Source organism: Hemicordylus capensis, chromosome 1 (assembly GCF_027244095.1).
Source record: "Hemicordylus capensis ecotype Gifberg chromosome 1, rHemCap1.1.pri, whole genome shotgun sequence".
Lineage (NCBI taxonomy): Eukaryota > Metazoa > Chordata > Lepidosauria > Squamata > Cordylidae > Hemicordylus > Hemicordylus capensis.
Genome location: NC_069657.1, coordinates 383,823,809 through 383,831,612, shown reverse-complemented (window position 1 = coordinate 383,831,612; position 7,804 = coordinate 383,823,809). Strand labels below are relative to the sequence as shown.

The 7,804-nt window shown below is 44.9% G+C and overlaps 1 long non-coding RNA gene across 1 annotated transcript; it reads left to right on the top strand.

Annotated features, from left to right (window-relative positions):
* The first annotated feature begins 291 nt into the window (after positions 1-291).
* LOC128346743 (uncharacterized) lies at positions 292-6,952 on the top strand. Its single transcript, XR_008317165.1, has 2 exons — positions 292-585; positions 6,789-6,952. It is a non-coding gene; the product is annotated as an uncharacterized LOC128346743 (long non-coding RNA).
* The last annotated feature ends 852 nt before the right edge of the window (positions 6,953-7,804 follow it).

The following is a 7,804-nucleotide window of genomic DNA, read 5'->3' as shown; positions in this document are numbered from 1 at the left end:
CACCATTTCCTGCTGGCTGAATATCAGTCAGAAGTGGCAGTTGCTCTGAGATACAAAGGATCCAAGAACAGGGAGCACAAATCATTTGACCCACACTGCGCTGCACAAATATTTTGTTTTTATCGTGAATTCATGCAAGGATACACTTTATACCTACAGAGTAACACTGACAAGAATCACAACTTTTCAAGTGGCAACCGGATGTGCTTGTTCTTAAGATGTAAGGTGGAAGAAAGAGTGACCAGCTGGGATTCTAGAGTCGTGTGCACTCCCAAAAATGGGCAGGGGAAAAGCTGGTTGTGACTGTGTGCCATCAGCAGTCCCAGTCTTGGTGCAGGCAGAAGACCAGCTCCACTCTAGATCAAAGTCCAGATTATGTCACCCCCGGCCCCTCGGGAATTGTGAGAACAAGCCCAATGATGTGAAAGTATAGGGCTAAAAGTATCATCAAGCCATGGCTCTTGAGCAAATATTTACTAATTGATTTCAGACACCTGAGAAGCCTTCAAAAAGAGAGATTATCCTCACACCAAAAAGACACAAGGCAACAAAACAAAACAAAAACCAACTACACAACTGTTCTGGGTAAGCATTAATACCATTGTGACTGCAGCAGGTAGCAATCTTCACCCCCAGAAAGTGAGAGCATACATTTAGGTTGGAGGTCATAGAGCATCCTATCCTCTGAACCTTCAGGGCAATCATATCCTGGCTCTGAGTAGGGTATCAGACCACTGCTGATCACTGCTCAGGCCAACTCTAAGGAGGAAAGGGCCATTTTGGAGCTCTCACCCACTTAAGACAATTAGTTTTAAGGTTGTCTGTAACCTTAAGAGGTTAGTGTAGCCCCCCAAATACTTAGGAGTCATAGCACTGAAGTTGTAAAGCCTGGAACTCCCCTTTCTAAAACCAGCCCAAGAGTGCTCACCAATCAATCTGCTGTTTTATAACTGCTTCCCCTCAAAGACACATATAGATTTAATGATTTAAGTTGTAAAGCCTGGAACTCCCCTTTCTAAAACCAGCCCAAGAGTGCTCACCAATCAATCTGCTGTTTTATAATTGCTTCCCCTCAAAGACACATATAGATTTAATGAAGAGTTTATTCAGAAACAAATGACTCCATTTTCAGCTTCTCTTTCTCCTCTCTTTTCCTTTCTGATTCCACTAGGGATGTGCACCGGTTTTGCCGGTTCACTTCAATCCGAACCAGATTCAAAATGACTCGGCCCAGTTAAGTTTTGGTTCTGGACAAACTGAACCCGGTCCTCTTAAACTGCCGGCCTGCTTCGAACCCATCCAATACTCTACTGGTAAAGGGGAATTTAGTGAGGATTATCCTTTACCAGTAAAGGGGATGGGTGGGGTGGGGGGCTTCCCTAAGCCTAGAGGGGATGGGAGGGGAGTAAGTTAGTACTTACAAGCACTATCATCAGCGGCAGCCACTGCAGGGTGGCAGCAGCTCCCCCCACCCCTGCCAGCCTCCCCCAGAGTTGCCAGGGCTACTGGCGGCATGGTTTGGGCCTCCCTGCATGCATGGAGGCCATTTGTGTGACCTATGCACATGCTCTGAGGCCAGGCCAGTTCACCCAGTCCCTCCGTGTGTCTTAGCCAAATGAAACAGCCTCATGCCTTCCATTAATTTTGGGGAAGGCAAAACGCTACCTTCAGCATGAGGCTGGTAAGTGACCACAACCCCATCATTTTAAATTACACATGAAGCCTTTAACATTGTCCTGAGAAGGGATATCCTACCTGAACCAACCAACTCTAACAGAAGCTTGCTGACTTTCTCCTCAAAACCTCCAAAACCCCACCTCCCTACATAATTTATTCTAATACTTTAGAGTTGCAGATTTTGTTATTTTTGAGGGTTGAGCTTAAATTTGCATTCTTGTAAATTACACTCATTGCTTAACTTACAGGTAATATGTTTAACAAATAAGTTAACCTCATCCTCCTAGAATATGTTGAAAATGTCTTCTCTTTCTGACATCCTTTTCAAATATAACAGTCCTGATGTATATTTCCCTAATATAGTCTGATTATGTTAAAGTGTAAGTAGATGTATGCTAAATGTTAATGCTGCTTGTTGATACTTCAAGAAAACTATGTCCATTCTTGTGAGTTTAGAAAAGATTTGGGCAATAATTTGGACTTCCAAATGAGTATAACAGAACCTTGATCCTCTTGGAAGTACAGGGTTTTTGACTGCAGTAGAAGGGCATGTAATATATTGTATACAGGAAATAAAATAAGTCATAGAATTGTATGGCTGGGGGTAAAAACCTTGAAGCATAACGTTTTCTGAGAAGTTTCCAGTTATCAAAATTCCAATAGTAGAAGCATGGGGTTTTAAAAAAACCCACCACAGAGATCAAAGTTGGCTATTCACTTCTTTTGACACATACTCAAAAGAAACTTTACTGTGTGAATCTTTGAAATAAATTGGATTTGAAGGTTGATGTGGAACTTAATTTTGGCTCTGGCTTTTAATATTTTATTTTTATTGCATTTTTGCAACGGGGCCAAGAGATCTAAAAAGTATATCCAGAAGGCTAGGATGGATGGATGGATGGATGGATGATAGATAGATAGATAGATAGATAGATAGATAGATAATCACAAAAGAGGCTTTCTAATGCATATTGTGCATATAGAGATTAGCTCAAGCATTGCCATGTATACAGACTAATGACCAAAAGAGAGACTAAATATTGATAGCATCTTCTGAGGATTTCCTTGAATGGCTAGTTCCAGGACATGGGAAAGAATCTGCCACCTGTATCACTTTCTTTCTTTCTTTCTTTCTTTCTTTCTTTCTTTCTTTCTTTCTTTCTTTCAAAGATTAATATCCCACCTATTTCCAATATGTTAAAATAAATAAATAAATAAATAAATAAATAATAAAATAAAAAAAAGGGGCACACTCATTCACTGTTGCTCCTGAAAGGAGGACTAGAATCAGCTTGAAATTATAAAGAAAGGGATTCAGTTAGACATTAAGTGGAGTTTCCTAACTGTAAGAGCTGTTCAACAATGGAGCAGTCTGCCTCGTACTGTGGTGGGCTCTTAGAAGTTTTCAAACAGAGCCTGGATAGCTATCTGTCAGGGATGCTTTAGCAGATTCCTGCACCAAGCAGAGGTTGGAAGCAGGAGCGGAGCCACCATTGGGCGAATGGGTTCAAAGAACCCAGGCCACCACCAATCAGGGGCCGTGAGCATGGCCCCAGACATCCCCCCATCTGACATCAGATGCGGTGGCATGATTTCTGTCCCAATCAGGGCCACGCGGCCCCATTTGGAGCTGAAATCGGCCCGCGCTGCATTGGCAGCATGGCCAGAGTGACTCTCCCTGCTTTAAAGGCAGGGAGAGCCGCTGCTGGTCTTGCTGCTAATGCAGTAGGGCCGATCGATCTCCCTCCCAAATGGGGCTGCGTGGCCCCGTTTAGGAGACAGATCGGCCTGTGCTGCATTGGCAGCACTGCTGGAACGGCTCCGGCCCACACTGCTCAAAGCAGCATGGGCCAATCTCCCTTTAAAATGGTGATGTGTTTGGGATGGGTGGATAGATAGATATCTTCATTTCGGTCATTGACCAGCAATAATAAAGAGACAGCAGCTACCAACAGTAATCAGATGGTGAGTTCTTTGCGAATTTTACAAACTACATAACAGAACTTGGCCACATTCTAAGACACTGAGTCTTTAAAATTTGACAACAAATAATCTAAATAAAATTCATTGGTGTGGCCAGGAAATTCCATTAAAAAAAGAAGAAATAAAATTAATTCAAATATCAGTGTAAAATGTACAATAGACTAATACGTATGCAATTGTTTCTATATCTCCCGAACCACAAGGACATGAGCGGGCTGAGTATGGTAATTTCTTAAACTTCCCCTCTAAAACTGCAGTGCAAAGTGCATTTAGCCGAGCAAGGATCATAGTAGGGATGTGCAAAAAATTTCGGGCACAGAACGATCTGTGCCCGAAACGAACAATTTCGGGTGATTCGGGGCTGAACCGAATCACCCCCGATGTCCCCCGATATTTTTCGGGCACGAGCCGAATCACCCGAATTTCGGACCCAAAAAATTCGGGTGATTCGGTTCATGGTTGATTTTTGGTGAATTTTTAAAGTTTTAGTGACTTTGGGGCAGTTCAGGGGCATAGCATGGGATCTGGGCAAAAGGAGTGGGGTGGGGTGGTAGTGCCTAATGGGTGCAGGCTACCACCCCAATTTCAGGGGGATTGGGCAAAGGGCTGATTTTTGGTAAATTTCTGAAATTTTCATGTCTTTGGGACAGATTGGGGCAGAAAGTGGGGCCTGGGGCAGAATAGTGGGGTGGGGTGGTAGTGCCTAATGGGTGGAGGCTACCACCCCAATTTCAGGGGGTTTGGACAAAGGGGTGATTTTTTGAGAATTTTTGAAGTTTTAGTGACTTTGGGGCAGTTTGGGGGCAGAAAGTGGATCTGCCCCAAAATAGTGGGGTGGGGTGGTAGTGCCTAATGGGTGGAGGCTACCACCCCAATTTCAGGGGGATTGGGCAGAGAGCTGATTTTTTGAGAATTTTTGAAGTTTGGGTGTCTTTGGGGCAGATTGGGGGCAGAAAGTGGATCTGCCCCAAAGGAGTGGGGAGGGCTGGTAGATAGTGCCTAATGGGTGGAGGCTACCACCCATCCCCAATTTAAGAGTGATTAGGCAGAGGGGTGAATTTTGGTGAATTTATTTTTATGAGGTTTGTCTTCATAAGGTGAAGTGTGCTAAATTGATTACTTCCTCATATTATTCATAGTAAAGGAAAGTGTGAAAAAGTGAAAGTGGGGTCATGAGAGTTGTTTAATTGGAAAAAATCTCATTTGCTATGATAGAATGAGAATTCACACCTCAGAAGTTTTTTGCCCAGATCCCATGCTATGCCCCTGAACTGCCCCAAAGTCACTAAAACTTTAAAAATTCACCAAAAATCAGGACTTTGCCCAATCCCCCTGAAATTGGGGTGGTAGACTCTACCCATTGGACACTACCACCGCACCCCAAAATTTTGCCCCTGGGCCCCTTTTTACCCCCTGAATCGATTCGGATTCGGATTAAATCCAAATCCGAACCGAATCAAGGGTGATTCGGGTGACCCAGATTCGGGCACAAAACAGAACAGGGGTGATTCGGTTCGCGTCCGAGCTGAATCACCCAAAAACCCGAATTGCACACCCCTAGATCATAGCTCTTCTAAATTTTGCTGTTGTTAGGCTGATTAGGTATTCAGCAGGTTTTACATTTGAAAACTGATTTCCTATATAAATCCCTCTAGGCAGCTTGGCTGACTCTTCTTGCATTTCCATATCAAATACATGCTGTTTGATGACCCGTATTGCTTCGTCATACCCCATCCTAATAAGCTCCTCCTGGGAAAGGCCGTAAGATTGTAGCTTCTGTCTTAACGTCTCCTTCCATCTCGAAGCGTAACTATCTATAAGGGTTAGGGGAGCCAAGCCCACTTGGGAAAATAACAACTTCAACCAAAATACAAACATACTCAGCCAGAGTGGCCCCATTTGGGAAGGAGACCACACACCCCACATCTGACATCAGACGCGGGGGCATGGCTAGCCGGGCCCATGCATCTGGCGGGGCCAGGGGGCCACCGTGGTGGCCACACACGGGCCACCGCCAGCCTCCCTACACTCCTGGTTGGAAGATCTCAAAGGACCTTTTTAACCTTCTTTTCTAAAAACTGATGATTCCATTATTCAGTGACTCCTAGAGGCGATTCTCACGATCACGCAAAAGCGGGCTAAGGGAGCCTAGTCCGATTTTGGGCGATCGTGTGCTGCAATGGGAGCCGTGTGGTTCCCGACAGCTAACCGCCCTAAATACCCCTTACCTAAGACGAGGTTAATGGAGCGAGCATTCCATTAACCTTCTCATTTTGCTCGAGTGTTACCACAGCGTCCAGCAACATACGAGTAGACCCCCGACCGGGAGGCTGCAAGCAGCCTCTTGGGCTCGGGGGTCTCTCTAGAATGCTCCACGCGCTCATGCTGAGCATCCTGGAACTTCTGGGGGCTGCACAGCCCCCAATCCCTGCCGGCTCTGTGACGGAGCCAGCAGTCGTGTGGGTGGCCAATCAGGCCTCCCAGGACTGCAGGCTTGATCATCTGCAGGGAGAGCGGGCTAAGCCCACTCTCCCCGCAGAACCAATTTAAGCTCTTCTCACTGGTTGTGAGAAGAGCTTCCTAGTCTGATAGTAGAGGAACATTATAGTTTCTGTATTAAAATCAAAGAAGAGTTCACACTTACATTCCATAAGACTAGAAGTAGACATGCCCAGAGCAGCACCTCATAGTTACAAAAGAGACCTCCTCTGAGAACAGGTGTTCCTTTTCCATTCAAGGCTAAAATAAGGTAGCCGTGGGGTGAAGTGGTGAAGGAGACTTGGGCTTAGGAGTTTAGCATGGCCTGGCCTGGAATGCATGCCTATTACCATGAGGGGGTTAAAAATGAAGCTAAACTGCCGAACCTGCCTGAGGATGTTGATATATACGTATTTCTCTATATTAATGTATGTATGTCCCCTGTATTAATGTATGTCCAGCTCATCTGAGATTTGCTAGAGCCAATCATTGCTAGTATAGACCTTCCAATGTTCTGAACAGTGAGTTGCTGGCCAAGGCCTTCTGGGGTTGAGGATTGTGGGGGATTGCATGTTACCCTATGTGTCTTGTTTTCTCAAGAACCTAAGTCCCAGAGTCACTTAGTTCATGAAAACATTTCCCATCTATAGACAGGAGGAACCAACAATGTGTGGTATCCAGTTGGCAGCAGGAGAGAAGGTCAAGCACCACAATAATCAGGAACATGAAGATTGCAGGGACAGCGGGAACCAAGGCAGCTGATACAATCTACAGACCACAAGAGATTTAGGAATAAATGAGTAAAGATTTTTAAGTAGTGCTGATCTGAACTATTTTGCCGAAATAGATTTCAGTGACATTGTTTGGAGGGGCTTCACCAAAATGTAAAGTCCACACCCTGCAATGCACCAGGGAATGATGCAATGTTGTAGCATTGTGTCATTCCCTGGTGCATCCCAGGAAAGAAATAGTGGTGGCAGGAGCCAGCTGCTGGCAAGGCACTCTGTAAAAAACAAACAAACAAACAACAGTGCCACCTCTGCCACTGGTAAGTCCCCTGAAATTTTGCAAAAATTTGTCCCCTCCCTGAAAAGGCTGAAACTGCCCCCAATTTTCATTACTTCCAAACTGGTCAGCAAAAATGGATGGGGGCACTTTTGGACCAATACAAGCTTAAGCAATCAAACAAGCAATCAAGCAGGGGCTTTTGAGGTGAAGAGGCCTGTATTACAAGTATGTACCAGACCCATAGAAATGGCTCTTAGGCAATGCTTCTCTTGGGTGTGACTGGGTCATTCAGTCACTCCTGGTGCAAAAACACAGCAGAATTACCTGCCCTCAGAGGTAATTCCAAAGTTTGCCCAGAACCTCACAACAGCATTAAGTTGCTTTATTAAATAAATCATGTCAAGGGCACACTAGTGGCTCCCAAGTAACACCGGGGGCACAGAGTTTGCTCTTTTACACAAACAGAATGAGACGTGGAGTGGGGGAGGGCATGGAGAAAGCTTCAGTACTGTTGCCAATAGCTGCCATCTGTGTTACTGCTAAATCCCTCTTTTCCGCACCTCTAGTGCTTTTGTAGGCCTTTCAGGGGCTGAATTTCAGATGGGATGTATTAACTGTTGTATGTTGGAAAGAGCTTTACATTACTACAGGAAATCAG